The 17,945-nt window shown below is 52.4% G+C and overlaps 26 non-coding genes and 1 pseudogene across 26 annotated transcripts; all 27 read left to right on the forward strand.

Moving 5' to 3' along the window:
* Nucleotides 1-497: 497 nt before the first annotated feature.
* On the forward strand, nucleotides 498-616 carry LOC135591080 (5S ribosomal RNA). The gene has a single exon (XR_010478428.1). It is a non-coding gene; the product is annotated as a 5S ribosomal RNA (ribosomal RNA).
* A 544-nt stretch (nucleotides 617-1,160) lies between these two features.
* Nucleotides 1,161-1,278, forward strand: LOC135590260 (5S ribosomal RNA). The gene has a single exon (XR_010477667.1). It is a non-coding gene; the product is annotated as a 5S ribosomal RNA (ribosomal RNA).
* A 544-nt stretch (nucleotides 1,279-1,822) lies between these two features.
* On the forward strand, nucleotides 1,823-1,941 carry LOC135589984 (5S ribosomal RNA). Its single transcript, XR_010477391.1, has one exon. It is a non-coding gene; the product is annotated as a 5S ribosomal RNA (ribosomal RNA).
* Nucleotides 1,942-2,281: 340 nt separating this feature from the next.
* On the forward strand, nucleotides 2,282-2,400 carry LOC135589334 (5S ribosomal RNA). Its single transcript, XR_010476743.1, has one exon. It is a non-coding gene; the product is annotated as a 5S ribosomal RNA (ribosomal RNA).
* Nucleotides 2,401-3,158: 758 nt separating this feature from the next.
* LOC135589676 (5S ribosomal RNA) lies at nucleotides 3,159-3,277 on the forward strand. Its single transcript, XR_010477083.1, has one exon. It is a non-coding gene; the product is annotated as a 5S ribosomal RNA (ribosomal RNA).
* Nucleotides 3,278-3,821: 544 nt separating this feature from the next.
* LOC135591061 (5S ribosomal RNA) lies at nucleotides 3,822-3,932 on the forward strand (annotated as a pseudogene).
* A 544-nt stretch (nucleotides 3,933-4,476) lies between these two features.
* LOC135590264 (5S ribosomal RNA) lies at nucleotides 4,477-4,595 on the forward strand. The gene has a single exon (XR_010477670.1). It is a non-coding gene; the product is annotated as a 5S ribosomal RNA (ribosomal RNA).
* Nucleotides 4,596-5,139: 544 nt separating this feature from the next.
* Nucleotides 5,140-5,257, forward strand: LOC135590729 (5S ribosomal RNA). Its single transcript, XR_010478135.1, has one exon. It is a non-coding gene; the product is annotated as a 5S ribosomal RNA (ribosomal RNA).
* Nucleotides 5,258-5,801: 544 nt separating this feature from the next.
* LOC135589562 (5S ribosomal RNA) lies at nucleotides 5,802-5,920 on the forward strand. The gene has a single exon (XR_010476969.1). It is a non-coding gene; the product is annotated as a 5S ribosomal RNA (ribosomal RNA).
* A 453-nt stretch (nucleotides 5,921-6,373) lies between these two features.
* On the forward strand, nucleotides 6,374-6,492 carry LOC135589264 (5S ribosomal RNA). Its single transcript, XR_010476672.1, has one exon. It is a non-coding gene; the product is annotated as a 5S ribosomal RNA (ribosomal RNA).
* Nucleotides 6,493-7,036: 544 nt separating this feature from the next.
* LOC135592168 (5S ribosomal RNA) lies at nucleotides 7,037-7,155 on the forward strand. Its single transcript, XR_010478934.1, has one exon. It is a non-coding gene; the product is annotated as a 5S ribosomal RNA (ribosomal RNA).
* Nucleotides 7,156-7,699: 544 nt separating this feature from the next.
* Nucleotides 7,700-7,818, forward strand: LOC135590335 (5S ribosomal RNA). Its single transcript, XR_010477742.1, has one exon. It is a non-coding gene; the product is annotated as a 5S ribosomal RNA (ribosomal RNA).
* Nucleotides 7,819-8,362: 544 nt separating this feature from the next.
* LOC135589924 (5S ribosomal RNA) lies at nucleotides 8,363-8,481 on the forward strand. Its single transcript, XR_010477330.1, has one exon. It is a non-coding gene; the product is annotated as a 5S ribosomal RNA (ribosomal RNA).
* A 544-nt stretch (nucleotides 8,482-9,025) lies between these two features.
* Nucleotides 9,026-9,144, forward strand: LOC135590336 (5S ribosomal RNA). Its single transcript, XR_010477743.1, has one exon. It is a non-coding gene; the product is annotated as a 5S ribosomal RNA (ribosomal RNA).
* A 544-nt stretch (nucleotides 9,145-9,688) lies between these two features.
* Nucleotides 9,689-9,807, forward strand: LOC135589848 (5S ribosomal RNA). Its single transcript, XR_010477254.1, has one exon. It is a non-coding gene; the product is annotated as a 5S ribosomal RNA (ribosomal RNA).
* Nucleotides 9,808-10,147: 340 nt separating this feature from the next.
* LOC135592076 (5S ribosomal RNA) lies at nucleotides 10,148-10,266 on the forward strand. Its single transcript, XR_010478842.1, has one exon. It is a non-coding gene; the product is annotated as a 5S ribosomal RNA (ribosomal RNA).
* Nucleotides 10,267-10,810: 544 nt separating this feature from the next.
* LOC135589355 (5S ribosomal RNA) lies at nucleotides 10,811-10,929 on the forward strand. Its single transcript, XR_010476764.1, has one exon. It is a non-coding gene; the product is annotated as a 5S ribosomal RNA (ribosomal RNA).
* A 544-nt stretch (nucleotides 10,930-11,473) lies between these two features.
* On the forward strand, nucleotides 11,474-11,592 carry LOC135590274 (5S ribosomal RNA). Its single transcript, XR_010477680.1, has one exon. It is a non-coding gene; the product is annotated as a 5S ribosomal RNA (ribosomal RNA).
* A 544-nt stretch (nucleotides 11,593-12,136) lies between these two features.
* LOC135589858 (5S ribosomal RNA) lies at nucleotides 12,137-12,255 on the forward strand. Its single transcript, XR_010477264.1, has one exon. It is a non-coding gene; the product is annotated as a 5S ribosomal RNA (ribosomal RNA).
* A 544-nt stretch (nucleotides 12,256-12,799) lies between these two features.
* Nucleotides 12,800-12,918, forward strand: LOC135589356 (5S ribosomal RNA). Its single transcript, XR_010476765.1, has one exon. It is a non-coding gene; the product is annotated as a 5S ribosomal RNA (ribosomal RNA).
* Nucleotides 12,919-13,462: 544 nt separating this feature from the next.
* Nucleotides 13,463-13,581, forward strand: LOC135592090 (5S ribosomal RNA). The gene has a single exon (XR_010478856.1). It is a non-coding gene; the product is annotated as a 5S ribosomal RNA (ribosomal RNA).
* Nucleotides 13,582-14,125: 544 nt separating this feature from the next.
* On the forward strand, nucleotides 14,126-14,244 carry LOC135589925 (5S ribosomal RNA). The gene has a single exon (XR_010477331.1). It is a non-coding gene; the product is annotated as a 5S ribosomal RNA (ribosomal RNA).
* Nucleotides 14,245-14,788: 544 nt separating this feature from the next.
* Nucleotides 14,789-14,907, forward strand: LOC135590454 (5S ribosomal RNA). Its single transcript, XR_010477861.1, has one exon. It is a non-coding gene; the product is annotated as a 5S ribosomal RNA (ribosomal RNA).
* Nucleotides 14,908-15,451: 544 nt separating this feature from the next.
* On the forward strand, nucleotides 15,452-15,570 carry LOC135589357 (5S ribosomal RNA). Its single transcript, XR_010476766.1, has one exon. It is a non-coding gene; the product is annotated as a 5S ribosomal RNA (ribosomal RNA).
* Nucleotides 15,571-16,114: 544 nt separating this feature from the next.
* On the forward strand, nucleotides 16,115-16,233 carry LOC135592137 (5S ribosomal RNA). Its single transcript, XR_010478902.1, has one exon. It is a non-coding gene; the product is annotated as a 5S ribosomal RNA (ribosomal RNA).
* Nucleotides 16,234-16,777: 544 nt separating this feature from the next.
* Nucleotides 16,778-16,896, forward strand: LOC135590522 (5S ribosomal RNA). The gene has a single exon (XR_010477930.1). It is a non-coding gene; the product is annotated as a 5S ribosomal RNA (ribosomal RNA).
* Nucleotides 16,897-17,446: 550 nt separating this feature from the next.
* Nucleotides 17,447-17,565, forward strand: LOC135589994 (5S ribosomal RNA). The gene has a single exon (XR_010477401.1). It is a non-coding gene; the product is annotated as a 5S ribosomal RNA (ribosomal RNA).
* Nucleotides 17,566-17,945: the final 380 nt, after the last annotated feature.

A 17,945-nucleotide genomic window follows, 5' to 3' on the forward strand; every position in this document is an offset into this window, starting at 1 on the left:
AGCTTTTCAATTTTTCCAGCATTATGGCCAACAATAAATATGTCATTAACATATATATAGCAGGAGAATAATGAAATCATCATCTAAAAATTTCTTCATAAAACATACAATGACTAGACATGGTTCTAGGATGGGTGACCCCCTGGGAAGTCCTCGTGTTGCACTCCTTTTTGCGCCCCGAGCGGCCAAAACCTCTCCCGTCGACCTCCGAGGCGATGGTTTTGGGCCTCGGAATTTGCCATGACCGCTACGCAGTCAGTCTCGTGGGGCTCGGAGAGAGCTTTCCGGAATGGGGCCGCAATAGCGATTCCGAGTTCGTTCGAGAAAGTCCCGATGGTTTCGGCGCGCGCTTGCCGTGTCCGGTACGCGGTCGGCCTCGTGGGCATCGGAGGGATCCGACAATGGCGATTCCGAGATCGTTCGAGAGGTTTCGGGGCTCCGGTCGTCGATGCGCCGTCCGCGACGTGCACAAAGGCGAGGGACGACGCACACAAAACGAGTGCGATCATACCAGCACTAAAGCACCGGATCCCATCAGAACTCCGAAGTTAAGCCTGCTTGGGCGAGAGTAGTACTAGGATGGGTGACCCCCTGGGAAGTCCTCGTGTTGCACTCCTTTTTGCGCCCCGAGCGGCCAAAAGACTTACTTAAAACTCTCTTTTAAGCTTTTCAATTTTTCCAGCATTATGGCCAACAATAAATATGTCATTAACATATATATAGCAGGAGAATAATGAAATCATCATCTAAAAATTTCTTCATAAAACATACAATGACCAGACATGGTTCTAGGATGGGTGACCCCCTGGGAAGTCCTCGTGTTGCACTCCTTTTTGCGCCCCGAGCGGCCAAAACCTCTCCCGTCGACCTCCGAGGCGATGGTTTTGGGCCTCGGAATTTGCCGTGACCGCTACGCAGTCAGTCTCGTGGGGCTCGGAGAGAGCTTTCCGGAATGGGGCCGCAATAGCGATTCCGAGTTCGTTCGAGAAAGTCCCGATGGTTTCGGCGCGCGCTTGTCGTGTCCGGTACGCGGTCGGCCTCGTGGGCATCGGAGGGATCCGACAATGGCGATTCCGAGATCGTTCGAGAGGTTTCGGGGCTCCGGTCGTCGATGCGCCGTCCGCGACGTGCACAAAGGCGAGGGACGACGCACACAAAACGAGTGCGATCATACCAGCACTAAAGCACCGGATCCCATCAGAACTCCGAAGTTAAGCATGCTTGGGCGAAAGTAGTACTAGGATGGGTGACCCCCTGGAAGTCCTCGTGTTGCACTCTTTTTTGCGCCCCGAGCGGCCAAAAGACTTACTTAAAACTCTCTTTTAAGCTTTTCAATTTTTCCAGCATTATGGCCAACAATAAATATGTCATTAACATATATATAGCAGGAGAATAATGAAATCATCATCTAAAAATTTCTTCATAAAACATACAATGACCAGACATGGTTCTAGGATGGGTGACCCCCTGGGAAGTCCTCGTGTTGCACTCCTTTTTGCGCCCCGAGCGGCCAAAACCTCTCCCGTCGACCTCCGAGGCGATGGTTTTGGGCCTCGGAATTTACCGTGACCGCTACGCAGTCAGTCTCGTGGGGCTCGGAGAGAGCTTTCCGGAATGGGGCCGCAATAGCGATTCCGAGTTCGTTCGAGAAAGTCCCGATGGTTTCGGCGCGCGCTTGCCGTGTCCGGTACGCGGTCGGCCTCGTGGGCATCGGAGGGATCCGACAATGGCGATTCCGAGATCGTTCGAGAGGTTTCGGGGCTTCGGTCGTCGATGCGCCGTCCGCGACGTGCACAAAGGCGAGGGACGACGCACACAAAACGAGTGCGATCATACCAGCACTAAAGCACCGAATCCCATCAGAACTCCGAAGTTAAGCCTGCTTGGGCGAGAGTAGTACTAGGATGGGTGACCCCCTGGGAAGTCCTTGTGTTGCACTCCTTTTTGCGCCCCGAGCGGCCAAAAGACTTACTTAAAACTCTCTTTTAAGCTTTTCAATTTTTCCAGCATTATGGCTAACAATAAATATGTCATTAACATATATATAGCAGGAGAATAATGAAATCATCATCTAAAAATTTCTTCATAAAACATACAATGACCAGACATGGTTCTAGGATGGGTGACCCCCTGGGAAGTCCTCGTGTTGCACTCCTTTTTGCGCCCCGAGCGGCCAAAACCTCTCCCGTCGACCTCCGAGGCGATGGTTTTGGGCCTCGGAATTTGTCGTCGATGCGCCGTCCGCGACGTGCACAAAGGCGAGGGACGACGCACACAAACCGAGTGCGATCATACCAGCACTAAACCACCGGATCCCATCAGAACTCCGAAGTTAAGCGTGCTTGTGCGAGAGTAGTACTAGGATGGGTGACCCCCTGGGAAGTCCTCGTGTTGCACTCCTTTTTGCGCCCCGAGCAGCCAAAAGACTTACTTAAAACTCTCTTTTAAGCTTTTCAATTTTTCCAGCATTATGGCCAACAATAAATATGTCATTAACATATATATAGCAGGAGAATAATGAAATCATCATCTAAAAATTTCTTCATAAAACATACAATGATCAGACATGGTTCTAGGATGGGTGACCCCCTGGGAAGTCCTCGTGTTGCACTCCTTTTTGCGTCCCGAGCGGCCAAAAGACTTACTTAAAACTCTCTTTTAAGCTTTTCAATTTTTCCAGCATTATGGCCAACAATAAATATGTCATTAACATATATATAGCAGGAGAATAATGAAATCATCATCTAAAAATTTCTTCATAAAACATACAATGACCAGACATGGTTCTAGGATGGGTGACCCCCTGGGAAGTCCTCGTGTTGCACTCCTTTTTGCGCCCCGAGCGGCCAAAACCTCTCCCGTCGACCTCCGAGGCGATGGTTTTGGGCCTCGGAATTTGCCATGACCGCTACGCAGTCAGTCTCGTGGGGCTCGGAGAGAGCTTTCCGGAATGGGGCCGCAATAGCGATTCCGAGTTCGTTCGAGAAAGTCCCGATGGTTTCGGCGCGCGCTTGCCGTGTCCGGTACGCGGTCGGCCTCGTGGGCATCGGAGGGATCCGACAATGGCGATTCCGAGATCGTTCGAGAGGTTTCGGGGCTCCGGTCGTCGATGCGCCGTCCGCGACGTGCACAAAGGCGAGGGACGACGCACACAAAACGAGTGCCATCATACCAGCACTAAAGCACCGGATCCCATCAGAACTCCGAAGTTAAGCCTGCTTGGGCGAGAGTAGTACTAGGATGGGTGACCCCCTGGGAAGTCCTCGTGTTGCACTCCTTTTTGCGCCCCGAGCGGCCAAAAGACTTACTTAAAACTCTCTTTTAAGCTTTTCAATTTTTCCAGCATTATGGCCAACAATAAATATGTCATTAACATATATATAGCAGGAGAATAATGAAATCATCATCTAAAAATTTCTTCATAAAACATACAATGACCAGACATGGTTCTAGGATGGGTGACCCCCTGGGAAGTCCTCGTGTTGCACTCCTTTTTGCGCCCCGAGCGGCCAAAACCTCTCCCGTCGACCTCCGAGGCGATGGTTTTGGGCCTCGGAATTTGCCGTGACCGCTACGCAGTCAGTCTCGTGGGGCTCGGAGAGAGCTTTCCGGAATGGGGCCGCAATAGCGATTCCGAGTTCGTTCGAGAAAGTCCCGATGGTTTCGGCGCGCGCTTGTCGTGTCCGGTACGCGGTCGGCCTCGTGGGCATCGGAGGGATCCGACAATGGCGATTCCGAGATCGTTCGAGAGGTTTCGGGGCTCCGGTCGTCAATGCGCCGTCCGCGACGTGCACAAAGGCGAGGGACGACGCACACAAAACGAGTGCGATCATACCAGCACCGGATCCCATCAGAACTCCGAAGTTAAGCGTGCTTGGGCGAGAGTAGTACTAGGATGGGTGACCCCCTGGGAAGTCCTCGTGTTGCACTCCTTTTTGCGCCCCGAGCGGCCAAAAGACTTACTTAAAACTCTCTTTTAAGCTTTTCAATTTTTCCAGCATTATGGCCAACAATAAATATGTCATTAACATATATATAGCAGGAGAATAATGAAATCATCATCTAAAAATTTCTTCATAAAACATACAATGACCAGACATGGTTCTAGGATGGGTGACCCCCTGGGAAGTCCTCGTGTAGCACTCCTTTTTGCGCCCCGAGCGGCCAAAACCTCTCCCGTCGACCTCCGAGGCGATGGTTTTGGGCCTCGGAATTTGCCATGACCGCTACGCAGTCAGTCTCGTGGGGCTCGGAGAGAGCTTTCCGGAATGGGGCCGCAATAGCGATTCCGAGTTCGTTCGAGAAAGTCCCGATGGTTTCGGCGCGCGCTTGTCGTGTCCGGTACGCGGTCGGCCTCGTGGGCATCGGAGGGATCCGACAATGGCGATTCCGAGATCGTTCGAGAGGTTTCGGGGCTCCGGTCGTCGATGCGCCGTCCGCGACGTGCACAAAGGCGAGGGACGACGCATACAAAACGATTTCGATCATACCAGCACTAAAGCACCGGATCCCTTCAGAACTCCGAAGTTAAGCGTGCTTGGGCGAGAGTAGTACTAGGATGGGTGACCCCCTAGGAAGTCCTCGTGTTGCACTCCTTTTTGCGCCCCGAGCGGCCAAAAGACTTACTTAAAACTCTCTTTTAAGCTTTTCAATTTTTCCAGCATTATGGCCAACAATAAATATGTCATTAACATATATATAGCAGGAGAATAATGAAATCATCATCTAAAAATTTCTTCATAAAACATACAATGACCAGACATGGTTCTAGGATGGGTGACCCCCTGGGAAGTCCTCGTGTTGCACTCCTTTTTGCGCCCCGAGCGGCCAAAACCTCTCCCGTCGACCTCCGAGGCGATGGTTTTGGGCCTCGGAATTTGCCGTGACCGCTACGCAGTCAGTCTCGTGGGGCTCGGAGAGAGCTTTCCGGAATGGGGCCGCAATAGCGATTCCGAGTTCGTTCGAGAAAGTCCCGATGGTTTCGGCGCGCGCTTGTCGTGTCCGGTACGCGGTCGGCCTCGTGGGCATCGGAGGGATCCGACAATGGCGATTCCGAGAACGTTCGAGAGGTTTCGGGGCTCCGGTCGTCGATGCGCCGTCCGCGACGTGCACAAAGGCGAGGGACGACGCACACAAAACGAGTGCGATCATACCATCACTAAAGCACCGGATCCCATCAGAACTCCGAAGTTAAGCATGCTTGGGCGAAAGTAGTACTAGGATGGGTGACCCCCTGGAAGTCCTCGTGTTGCACTCCTTTTTGCGCCCCGAGCGGCCAAAAGACTTACTTAAAACTCTCTTTTAAGCTTTTCAATTTTTCCAGCATTATGGCCAACAATAAATATGTCATTAACATATATATAGCAGGAGAATAATGAAATCATCATCTAAAAATTTCTTCATAAAACATACAATGACCAGACATGGTTCTAGGATGGGTGACCCCCTGGGAAGTCCTCGTGTTGCACTCCTTTCTGCGCCCCGAGCGGCCAAAACCTCTCCCGTCGACCTCCGAGGCGATGGTTTTGGGCCTCGGAATTTGCCGTGACCGCTACGCAGTCAGTCTCGTGGGGCTCGGAGAGAGCTTTCCGGAATGGGGCCGCAATAGCGATTCCGAGTTCGTTCGAGAAAGTCCCGATGGTTTCGGCGCGCGCTTGCCGTGTCCGGTACGCGGTCGGCCTCGTGGGCATCGGAGGGATCCGACAATGGCGATTCCGAGATCGTTCGAGAGGTTTCGGGGCTCCGGTCGTCGATGCGCCGTCCGCGACGTGCACAAAGGCGAGGGACGACGCACACAAAACGATTTCGATCATACCAGCACTAAAGCACCGGATCCCATCAGAACTCCGAAGTTAAGCGTGCTTGGGCGAGAGTAGTACTAGGATGGGTGACCCCCTGGGAAGTCCTCGTGTTGCACTCCTTTTTGCGCCCCGAGCGGCCAAAAGACTTACTTAAAACTCTCTTTTAAGCTTTTCAATTTTTCCAGCATTATGGCCAACAATAAATATGTCATTAACATATATATAGCAGGAGAATAATGAAATCATCATCTAAAAATTTCTTCATAAAACATACAATGACCAGACATGGTTCTAGGATGGGTGACCCCCTGGTAAGTCCTCGTGTTGCACTCCTTTCTGCGCCCCGAGCGGCCAAAACCTCTCCCGTCGACCTCCGAGGCGATGGTTTTGGGCCTCGGAATTTGCCGTGACCGCTACGCAGTCAGTCTCGTGGGGCTCGGAGAGAGCTTTCCGGAATGGGGCCGCAATAGCGATTCCGAGTTCGTTCGAGAAAGTCTCGATTGTTTCGGGGCTCCGGTCGTCGATGCGCCGTCCGCGACGTGCACAAAGGCGAGGGACGACGCACACAAAACGAGTGCGATCATACCAGCACTAAAGTACCGGATCCCATCAGAACTCCGAAGTTAAGCCTGCTTGGGCGAGAGTAGTACTAGGATGGGTGACCCCCTGGGAAGTCCTCGTGTTGCACTCCTTTTTGCGCCCCGGGCGGCCAAAAGACTTACTTAAAACTCTCTTTTAAGCTTTTCAATTTTTCCAGCATTATGGCCAACAATAAATATGTCATTAACATATATATAGCAGGAGAATAATGAAATCATCATCTAAAAATTTCTTCATAAAACATACAATGACCAGACATGGTTCTAGGATGGGTGACCCCTTGGGAAGTCCTCGTGTTGCACTCCTTTTTGCGCCCCGAGCGGCCAAAACCTCTCCCGACGACCTCCTAGGCGATGGTTTTGGGCCTCGGAATTTGCCGTGACCGCTACGCCGTCAGTCTCGTGGGGCTCGGAGAGAGCTTTCCGGAATGGGGCCGCAATAGCGATTCCGAGTTCGTTCGAGAAAGTCCCGATGGTTTCGGCGCGCGCTTGCCGTGTCCGGTACGCGATCGGCCTCGTGGGCATCGGAGGGATCCGACAATGGCGATTCCGAGATCGTTCGAGAGGTTTCGGGGCTCCGGTCGTCGATACGCCGTCCGCGACGTGCACATAGGCGAGGGACGACGCACACAAAACGAGTGCGATTATACCAGCACTAAAGCACCGGATCCCATCAGAACTCCGAAGTTAAGGGTGCTTAGGCGAGAGTAGTACTAGGATGGGTGACCCCCTGGGAAGTCCTCGTGTTGCACTCCTTTTTGCGCCCCGAGCGGCCAAAAGACTTACTTAAAACTCTCTTTTAAGCTTTTCAATTTTTCCAGCATTATGGCTAACAATAAATATGTCATTAACATATATATAGCAGGAGAATAATGAAATCATCATCTAAAAATTTCTTCATAAAACATACAATGACCAGACATGGTTCTAGGATGGGTGACCCCCTGGGAAGTCCTCGTGTTGCACTCCTTTTTGCGCCCCGAGCGGCCAAAACCTCTCCCGTCGACCTCCGAGGCGATGGTTTTGGGCCTCGGAATTTGCCGTGACCGCTACGCAGTCAGTCTCGTGGGGCTCGGAGAGAGCTTTCCGGAATGGGGCCGCAATAGCGATTCCGAGTTCGTTCGAGAAAGTCCCGATGGTTTCGGCGCGCGCTTGCCATGTCCGGTACGCGGTCGGCCTCGTGGGCATCGGAGGGATCCGACAATGGCGATTCCGAGATCGTTCGAGAGGTTTCGGGGCTCCGGTCGTCGATGCGCCGTCCGCGACGTGCACAAAGGCGAGGGACGACGCACACAAAACGAGTGCGATCATACCAGCACTAAAGCACCGGATCCCATCAAAACTCCGAAGTTAAGCGTGCTTGGGCGAAAGTAGTACTAGGATGGTTGACCCCCTTGGAAGTCCTCGTGTTGCACTCCTTTTTGCGCCCCGAGCGGCCAAAAGACTTACTTAAAACTCTCTTTTAAGCTTTTCAATTTTTCCAGCATTATGGCCAACAATAAATATGTCATTAACATATATATAGCAGGAGAATAATGAAATCATCATCTAAAAATTTCTTCATAAAACATACAATGACCAGACATGGTTCTAGGATGGGTGACCCCCTGGGAAGTCCTCGTGTTGCACTCCTTTTTGCGCCCCGAGAGGCCAAAACCTCTCCCGTCGACCTCCGAGGCGATGGTTTTGGGCCTCGGAATTTGCCGTGACCGCTACGCAGTCAGTCTCGTGGGGCTCGGAGAGAGCTTTCCGGAATGGGGCCGCAATAGCGATTCCGAGTTCGTTCGAGAAAGTCCCGATGGTTTCGGCGCGCGCTTGCCGTGTCCGGTACGCGGTCGGCCTCGTGGGCATCGGAGGGATCCGACAATGGCGATTCCGAGATCGTTCGAGAGGTTTCGGGGCTCCGGTCGTCGATGCGCCGTACGCGACGTGCACAAAGGCGAGGGACGACGCACAAAAAACCATTGCGATCATACCAGCACTAAAGCACCGGATCCCATCAGAACTCCGAAGTTAAGCGTGCTTGGGCGAGAGTAGTAATAGGATGGGTGACCCCCTGGGAAGTCCTCGTGTTGCACTCCTTTTTGCGCCCCGAGCGGCCAAAAGACTTACTTAAAACTCTCTTTTAAGCTTTTCAATTTTTCCAGCATTATGGCCAACAATAAATATGTCATTAACATATATATAGCAGGAGAATAATGAAATCATCATCTAAAAATTTCTTCATAAAACATACAATGACCAGACATGGTTCTAGGATGGGTGACCCCCTGGGAAGTCCTCGTGTTGCACTCCTTTTTGCGCCCCGAGCGGCCAAAACCTCTCCCGTCGACCTCCGAGGCGATGGTTTTGGGCCTCGGAATTTGCCGTGACCGCTACGCAGTCAGTCTCGTGGGGCTCGGAGAGAGCTTTCCGGAATGGGGCCGCAATAGCGATTCCGAGTTCGTTCGAGAAAGTCCCGATGGTTTCGGCGCGCGCTTGCCATGTCCGGTACGCGGTCGGCCTCGTGGGCATCGGAGGGATCCGACAATGGCGATTCCGAGATCGTTCGAGAGGTTTCGGGGCTCCGGTCGTCGATGCGCCGTCCGCGACGTGCACAAAGGCGAGGGACGACGCACACAAAACGAGTGCGATCATACCAGCACTAAAGCACCGGATCCCATCAAAACTCCGAAGTTAAGCGTGCTTGGGCGAAAGTAGTACTAGGATGGTTGACCCCCTTGGAAGTCCTCGTGTTGCACTCCTTTTTGCGCCCCGAGCGGCCAAAAGACTTACTTAAAACTCTCTTTTAAGCTTTTCAATTTTTCCAGCATTATGGCCAACAATAAATATGTCATTAACATATATATAGCAGGAGAATAATGAAATCATCATCTAAAAATTTCTTCATAAAATATACAATGACCAGACATGGTTCTAGGATGGGTGACCCCCTGGGAAGTCCTCGTGTTGCACTCCTTTTTGCGCCCCGAGAGGCCAAAACCTCTCCCGTCGACCTCCGAGGCGATGGTTTTGGGCCTCGGAATTTGCCGTGACCACTACGCTGTCAGTCTCGTGGGGCTCGGAGAGAGCTTTCCGGAATGGGGCCGCAATAGCGATTCCGAGTTCGTTCGAGAAAGTCCCGATGGTTTCGGCGCGCGCTTGTCGTGTCCGGTACGCGGTCGGCCTCGTGGGCATCGGAGGGATCCGACAATGGCGATTACGAGATCGTTCGAGAGGTTTCGGGGCTCCGGTCGTCGATGCGCCGTCCGCGACGTGCACAAAGGCGATGGACGACGCACACAAAACGAGTGCGATCATACCAGCACTAAAGCACCGGATCCCATCAGAACTCCGAAGTTAGGCGTGCTTGGGCGAGAGTAGTACTAGGATGGGTGACCCCCTGGGAAGTCCTCGTGTTGAACTCCTTTTTGCGCCCCGAGCGGCCAAAAGACTTACTTAAAACTCTCTTTTAAGCTTTTCAATTTTTCCAGCATTATGGCCAACAATAAATATGTCATTAACATATATATAGCAGGAGAATAATGAAATCATCATCTAAAAATTTCTTCATAAAACATACAATGACCAGACATGGTTCTTAATTGGGTGACCCCCTGGGAAGTCCTCGTGTTGCACTCCTTTTTGCGCCCCGAGCGGCCAAAACCTCTCCCGTCGACCTCCGAGGCGATGGTTTTGGGCCTCGGAATTTGTCGTCGATGCGCCGTCCGCGACGTGCACAAAGGCGAGGGACGACGCACACAAAACTAGTGCGATCATACCAGCACTAAAGCACCGGATCCCATCAGAACTCCGAAGTTAAGCGTGCTTGGGCGAGAGTAGTACTAGGATGGGTGACCCCCTGGAAAGTCCTCGTGTTGCACTCCTTTTTGCGCCCCGAGCGGCCAAAAGACTTACTTAAAACTCTCTTTTAAGCTTTTCAATTTTTCCAGCATTATGGCCAACAATAAATATGTCATTAACATATATATAGCAGCAGAATAATGAAATCATCATCTAAAAATTTCTTCATAAAACATACAATGACCAGACATGGTTCTAGGATGGGTGACCCCCTGGGAAGTCCTCGTGTTGCACTCCTTTTTGCGCCCCGAGCGGCCAAAACCTCTCCCGTCGACCTCCGAGGCGATGGTTTTGGGCCTCGGAATTTGCCGTGACCGCTACGCAGTCAGTCTCGTGGGGCTCGGAGAGAGCTTTCCGGAATGGGGCCGCAATAGCGATTCCGAGTTCGTTCGAGAAAGTCCCGATGGTTTCGGCGCGCGCTTGCCGTGTCCGGTACGCGGTCGGCCTCGTGGGCATCGGAGGGATCCGACAATGGCGATTCCGAGATCGTTCGAGAGGTTTCGGGGCTCCGGTCGTCGATGCGCCGTCCGCGACGTGCACAAAGGCGAGGGACGACGCACACAAAACGAGTGCGATCATACCAGCACTAAAGCACCGGATCCCATCAGAACTCCGAAGTTAAGCCTGCTTGGGCGAGAGTAGTACTAGGATGGGTGACCCCCTTGGAAGTCCTCGTGTTGCACTCCTTTTTGCGCCCCGAGCGGCCAAAAGACTTACTTAAAACTCTCTTTTAAGCTTTTCAATTTTTCCAGCATTATGGCCAACAATAAATATGTCATTAACATATATATAGCAGGAGAATAATGAAATCATCATCTAAAAATTTCTTCATAAAACATACAATGACCAGACATGGTTCTAGGATGGGTGACCCCCTGGGAAGTCCTCGTGTTGCACTCCTTTTTGCGCCCCGAGCGGCCAAAACCTCTCCCGTCGACCTCCGAGGCGATGGTTTTGGGCCTCGGAATTTGCCGTGACCGCTACGCAGTCAGTCTCGTGGGGCTCGGAGAGAGCTTTCCGGAATGGGGCCGCAATAGCGATTCCGAGTTCGTTCGAGAAAGTCCCGATGGTTTCGGCGCGCGCTTGCCGTGTCCGGTACGCGGTCGGCCTCGTGGGCATCGGAGGGATCCGACAATGGCGATTCCGAGATCGTTCGAGAGGTTTCGGGGCTCCGGTCGTCGATGCGCCGTCCGCGACGTGCACAAAGGCGAGGGACGACGCAAACAAAACGAGTGCGATCATTCCAGCACAAAAGCACCGGATCGCATCAGAACTCTGAAGTTAAGCATGCTTGGGCGAGAGTAGTACTAGGATGGGTGACCCCCTGGGAAGTCCTCGTGTTGCACTCCTTTTTGCGCCCCGAGCGGCCAAAAGACTTACTTAAAACTCTCTTTTAAGCTTTTCAATTTTTCCAGCATTATGGCCAACAATAAATATGTCATTAACATATATATAGCAGGAGAATAATGAAATCATCATCTAAAAATTTCTTCATAAAACATACAATGACCAGACATGGTTCTAGGATGGGTGACCCCCTGGGAAGTCCTCGTGTTGCACTCCTTTTTGCGCCCCGAGCGGCCAAAACCTCTCCCGTCGACCTCCGAGGCGATGGTTTTGGGCCTCGGAATTTGCCGTGACCGCTACGCAGTCAGTCTCGTGGGGCTCGGAGAGAGCTTTCCGGAATGGGGCCGCAATAGCGATTCCGAGTTCGTTCGAGAAAGTCCCGATGGTTTCGGCGCGCGCTTGCCGTGTCCGGTACGCGGTCGGCCTCGTGGGCATCGGAGGGATCCGACAATGGCGATTCCGAGATCGTTCGAGAGGTTTCGGGGCTCCGGTCGTCGATGCGCCGTCCGCGACGTGCACATAGGCGAGGGACGACGCACACAAAACTAGTGCGATCATACCAGCACTATAGCACCGGATCCCATCAGAACTCTGAAGTTAAGCTTGCTTGGGCGAGAGTAGTACTAGGATGGGTGACCCCCTGGGAAGTCCTCGTGTTGCACTCCTTTTTGCGCCCCGAGCGGCCAAAAGACTTACTTAAAACTCTCTTTTAAGCTTTTCAATTTTTCCAGCATTATGGCCAACAATAAATATGTCATTAACATATATATAGCAGGAGAATAATGAAATCATCATCTAAAAATTTCTTCATAAAACATACAATGACCAGACATGGTTCTAGGATGGGTGACCCCCTGGGAAGTCCTCGTGTTGCACTCCTTTTTGCGCCCCGAGCGGCCAAAACCTCTCCCGTCGACCTCCGAGGCGATGGTTTTGGGCCTCGGAATTTGCCGTGACCGCTACGCAGTCAGTCTCGTGGGGCTCGGAGAGAGCTTTCCGGAATGGGGCCGCAATAGCGATTCCGAGTTCGTTCGAGAAAGTCCCGATGGTTTCGGCGCGCGCTTGCCGTGTCCGGTACGCGGTCGGCCTCGTGGGCATCGGAGGGATCCGACAATGGCGATTCCGAGATCGTTCGAGAGGTTTCGGGGCTCCGGTCGTCGATGCGCCGTCCGCGACGTGCACAAAGGCGAGGGACGACGCACACAAAACGAGTGCGATCATACCAGCACTAAAGCACCGGATCCCATCAGAACTCCGAAGTTAAGCCTGCTTGGGCGAGAGTAGTACTAGGATGGGTGACCCCCTTGGAAGTCCTCGTGTTGCACTCCTTTTTGCGCCCCGAGCGGCCAAAAGACTTACTTAAAACTCTCTTTTAAGCTTTTCAATTTTTCCAGCATTATGGCCAACAATAAATATGTCATTAACATATATATAGCAGGAGAATAATGAAATCATCATCTAAAAATTTCTTCATAAAACATACAATGACCAGACATGGTTCTAGGATGGGTGACCCCCTGGGAAGTCCTCGTGTTGCACTCCTTTTTGCGCCCCGAGCGGCCAAAACCTCTCCCGTCGACCTCCGAGGCGATGGTTTTGGGCCTCGGAATTTGCCGTGACCGCTACGCAGTCAGTCTCGTGGGGCTCGGAGAGAGCTTTCCGGAATGGGGCCGCAATAGCGATTCCGAGTTCGTTCGAGAAAGTCCCGATGGTTTCGGCGCGCGCTTGCCGTTTCCGGTACGCGGTCGGCCTCGTGGGCATCGGAGGGATCCGACAATGGCGGTTCCGAGATCGTTCGAGAGGTTTCGGGGCTCCGGTCGTCGATGCGCCGTCCGCGACGTGCACAAAGGCGAGGGACGACGCACACAAAACGAGCGCGATCATACCAGCACTAAAGCACCGGATCCCATCAGAACTCCGAAGTTAAGCGTGCTTGGGCGAGAGTAGTACTAGGATGGTTGACCCCCTGGGAAGTCCTCGTGTTGCACTCCTTTTTGCGCCCCGAGCGGCCAAAAGACTTACTTAAAACTCTCTTTTAAGCTTTTCAATTTTTCCAGCATTATGGCTAACAATAAATATGTCATTAACATATATATAGCAGGAGAATAATGAAATCATCATCTAAAAATTTCTTCATAAAACATACAATGACCAGACATGGTTCTAGGATGGGTGACCCCCTGGGAAGTCCTCGTGTTGCACTCCTTTTTGCGCCCCGAGCGGCCAAAACCTCTCCCGTCGACCTCCGAGGCGATGGTTTTGGGCCTCGGAATTTGCCGTGACCGCTACGCAGTCAGTCTCGTGGGGCTCGGAGAGAGCTTTCCGGAATGGGGCCGCAATAGCGATTCCGAGTTCGTTCGAGAAAGTCCCGATGGTTTCGGCGCGCGCTTGCCGTGTCCGGTACGCGGTCGGCCTCGTGGGCATCGGAGGGATCCGACAATGGCGATTCCGAGATCGTTCGAGAGGTTTCGGGGCTCCGGTCGTCGATGCGCCGTCCGCGACGTGCACAAAGGCGAGGGACGACGCACACAAAACCATTGCGATCATACCAGCACTAAAGCACCGGATCCCATCAGAACTCCGAAGTTAAGCGTGCTTGGGCGAGAGTAGTAATAGGATGGGTGACCCCCTGGGAAGTCCTCGTGTTGCACTCCTTTTTGCGCCCCGAGCGGCCAAAAGACTTACTTAAAACTCTCTTTTAAGCTTTTCAATTTTTCCAGCATTATGGCCAACAATAAATATGTCATTAACATATATATAGCAGGAGAATAATGAAATCATCATCTAAAAATTTCTTCATAAAACATACAATGACCAGACATGGTTCTAGGATGGGTGACCCCCTGGGAAGTCCTCATGTTGCACTCCTTTTTGCGCCCCGAGCGGCCAAAACCTCTCCCGTCGACCTCCGAGGCGATGGTTTTGGGCCTCGGAATTTGCCGTGACCGCTACGCAGTCAGTCTCGTGGGGCTCGGAGAGAGCTTTCCGGAATGGGGCCGCAATAGCGATTCCGAGTTCGTTCGAGAAAGTCCCGATGGTTTCGGCGCGCGCTTGCCGTGTCCGGTACGTGGTCGGCCTCGTGGGCATCGGAGGGATCCGACAATGGCGATTCCGAGATCGTTCGAGAGGTTTCGGGGCTCCGGTCGTCGATGCGCCGTCCGCGACTTGCACATAGGCGAGGGACGACGCACACAAAACTAGTGCGATCATACCAGCACAATAGCACCGGATCCCATCAGAACTCTAAAGTTAAGCTTGCTTGGGCGAGAGTAGTACTAGGATGGGTGACCCCCTGGGAAGTCCTCGTGTTGCACTCCTTTTTGCGCCCCGAGCGGCCAAAAGACTTACTTAAAACTCTCTTTTAAGCTTTTCAATTTTTCCAGCATTATGGCCAACAATAAATATGTCATTAACATATATATAGCAGGAGAATAATGAAATCATCATCTAAAAATTTCTTCATAAAACATACAATGACCAGACATGGTTCTAGGATGGGTGACCCCCTGGGAAGTCCTCGTGTTGCACTCCTTTTTGCGCCCCGAGCGGCCAAAACCTCTCCCGTCGACCTCCGAGGCGATGGTTTTGGGCCTCGGAATTTGCCGTGACCGCTACGCAGTCAGTCTCGTGGGGCTCGGAGAGAGCTTTCCGGAATGGGGCCGCAATAGCGATTCCGAGTTCGTTCGAGAAAGTCCCGATGGTTTCGGCGCGCGCTTGCCGTGTCCGGTACGCGGTCGGCCTCGTGGGCATCGGAGGGATCCGACAATGGCGATTCCGAGATCGTTCGAGAGGTTTCGGGGCTCCGGTCGTCGATGCGCCGTCCGCGACGTGCACAAAGGCGAGGGACGACGCACACAAAACGAGTGCGATCATACCAGCACTAAAGCACCGGATCCCATCAGAACTCCGAAGTTAAGCCTGCTTGGGCGAGAGTAGTACTAGGATGGGTGACCCCCTTGGAAGTCCTCGTGTTGCACTCCTTTTTGCGCCCCGAGCGGCCAAAAGACTTACTTAAAACTCTCTTTTAAGCTTTTCAATTTTTCCAGCATTATGGCCAACAATAAATATGTCATTAACATATATATAGCAGGAGAATAATGAAATCATCATCTAAAAATTTCTTCATAAAACATACAATGACCAGACATGGTTCTAGGATGGGTGACCCCCTGGGAAGTCCTCGTGTTGCACTCCTTTCTACGCCCCGAGCGGCCAAAACCTCTCCCGTCGACCTCCGAGGCGATGGTTTTGGGCCTCGGAATTTGCCGTGACCGCTACGCAGTCAGTCTCGTGGGGCTCGGAGAGAGCTTTCCGGAATGGGGCCGCAATAGCGATTCCGAGTTCGTTCGAGAAAGTCCCGATGGTTTCGGCGCGCGCTAGCCGTGTCCGGTACGCGGTCGGCCTCGTGGGCATCGGAGGGATCCGACAATGGCGATTACGAGATCGTTCGAGAGGTTTCGGGGCTCCGGTCGTCGATGCGCCGTCCGCGACGTGCACAAAGGCTAGGGACGACGCAAACAAAACGAGTGCGATCATACCAGCACTAAAGCACCGGATCCCATCAGAACTCCGAAGTTAAGCGTGCTTGGGCGAGAGTAGTACTAGGATGGGTGACCCCTTGAGAAGTCCTCGTGTTGCACTCCTTTTTGCGCCCCGAGCGGCCAAAAGACTTACTTAAAACTCTTTTTTAAGCTTTTCAATTTTTCCAGGATTATGGCCAACAATAAATATGTCATTAACATATATATAGCAGGAGAATAATGAAATCATCATCTAAAAATTTCTTCATAAAACATACAATGACCAGACATGGTTCTAGGATGGGTGACCCCCTGGGAAGTCCTCGTGTTGCACTCCTTTTTGCGCCCCGAGCGGCCAAAACCTCTCCCGTCGACCTCCGAGGCGATGGTTTTGGGCCTCGGAATTTGCCGTGACCGCTACGCAGTCAGTCTCGTGGGGCTCGGAGAGAGCTTTCCGGAATGGGGCCGCAATAGCGATTCCGAGTTCGTTCGAGAAAGTCCCGATGGTTTCGGCGCGCGCTTGCCGTGTCCGGTACGCGGTCGGCCTCGTGGGCATCGGAGGGATCCGACAATGGCGATTCCGAGATCGTTCGAGAGGTTTCGGGGCTCCGGTCGTCGATGCGCCGTCCGAGACGTGCACAAAGGCGAGGGACGACGCACACAAAACGAGTTCGATCATACCAGCACTAAAGCACCGGATCCCATCAGAACTCGGAAGTTAAGCGTGCTTGGGCGAGAGTAGTACTAGGATGGGTGACCCCCTGGGAAGTCCTGTTGTTGCACTCCTTTTTGCGCCCCGAGCGGCCAAAAGACTTACTTAAAACTTAAACTCTCTTTTAAGCTTTTCAATTTTTCCAGCATTATGGCCAACAATAAATATGTCATTAACATATATATAGCAGGAGAATAATGAAATCATCATCTAAAAATTTCTTCATAAAACATACAATGACCAGACATGGTTCTAGGATGGGTGACCCCCTGGGAAGTCCTCGTGTTGCACTCCTTTCTGCGCCCCGAGCGGCCAAAACCTCTCCCGTCGACCTCCGAGGCGATGGTTTTGGGCCTCGGAATTTGCCGTGACCGCTACGCAGTCAGTCTCGTGGGGCTCGGAGAGAGCTTTCCGGAATGGGGCCGCAATAGCGATTCCGAGTTCGTTCGAGAAAGTCCCGATGGTTTCGGCGCGCGCTTGCCGTGTCCGGTACGTGGTCGGCCTCGTGGGCATCGGAGGGATCCGACAATGGCGATTCCGAGATCGTTCGAGAGGTTTCGGGGCTCCGGTCGTCGATGCGCCGTCCGCGACGTGCACAAAGGCGAGGGACGACGCACACAAAACGAGTGCGATCATACCAGCACTAAAGCACCGGATCCCATCAGAACTCCGAAGTTAAGCGTTCTTAGGCGAGAGTAGTACTAGGATGGGTGACCCCCTTGGAAGTCCTCGTGTTGCACTCTTTTTTGCGCCCCGAGCGGCCAAAAGACTTACTTAAAACTCTCTTTTAAGCTTTTCAATTTTTCCAGCATTATGGCCAACAATAAATATGTCATTAACATATATATAGCAGGAGAATAATGAAATCATCATCTAAAAATTTCTTCATAAAACATACAATGACCAGACATGGTTCTAGGATGGGTGACCCCCTGGGAAGTCCTCGTGTTGCACTCCTTTTTGCGCCCCGAGCGGCCAAAACCTCTCCCGTCGACCTCCGAGGCGATGGTTTTGGGCCTCGGAATTTGCCGTGACCGCTACGCAGTCAGTCTCGTGGGGCTCGGAGAGAGCTTTCCGGAATGGGGCCGCAATAGCGATTCCGAGTTCGTTCGAGAAAGTCCCG

The sequence above is a fragment of the Musa acuminata genome, chromosome BXJ1-8, assembly GCF_036884655.1.
Source record: "Musa acuminata AAA Group cultivar baxijiao chromosome BXJ1-8, Cavendish_Baxijiao_AAA, whole genome shotgun sequence".
Lineage (NCBI taxonomy): Eukaryota > Viridiplantae > Streptophyta > Magnoliopsida > Zingiberales > Musaceae > Musa > Musa acuminata.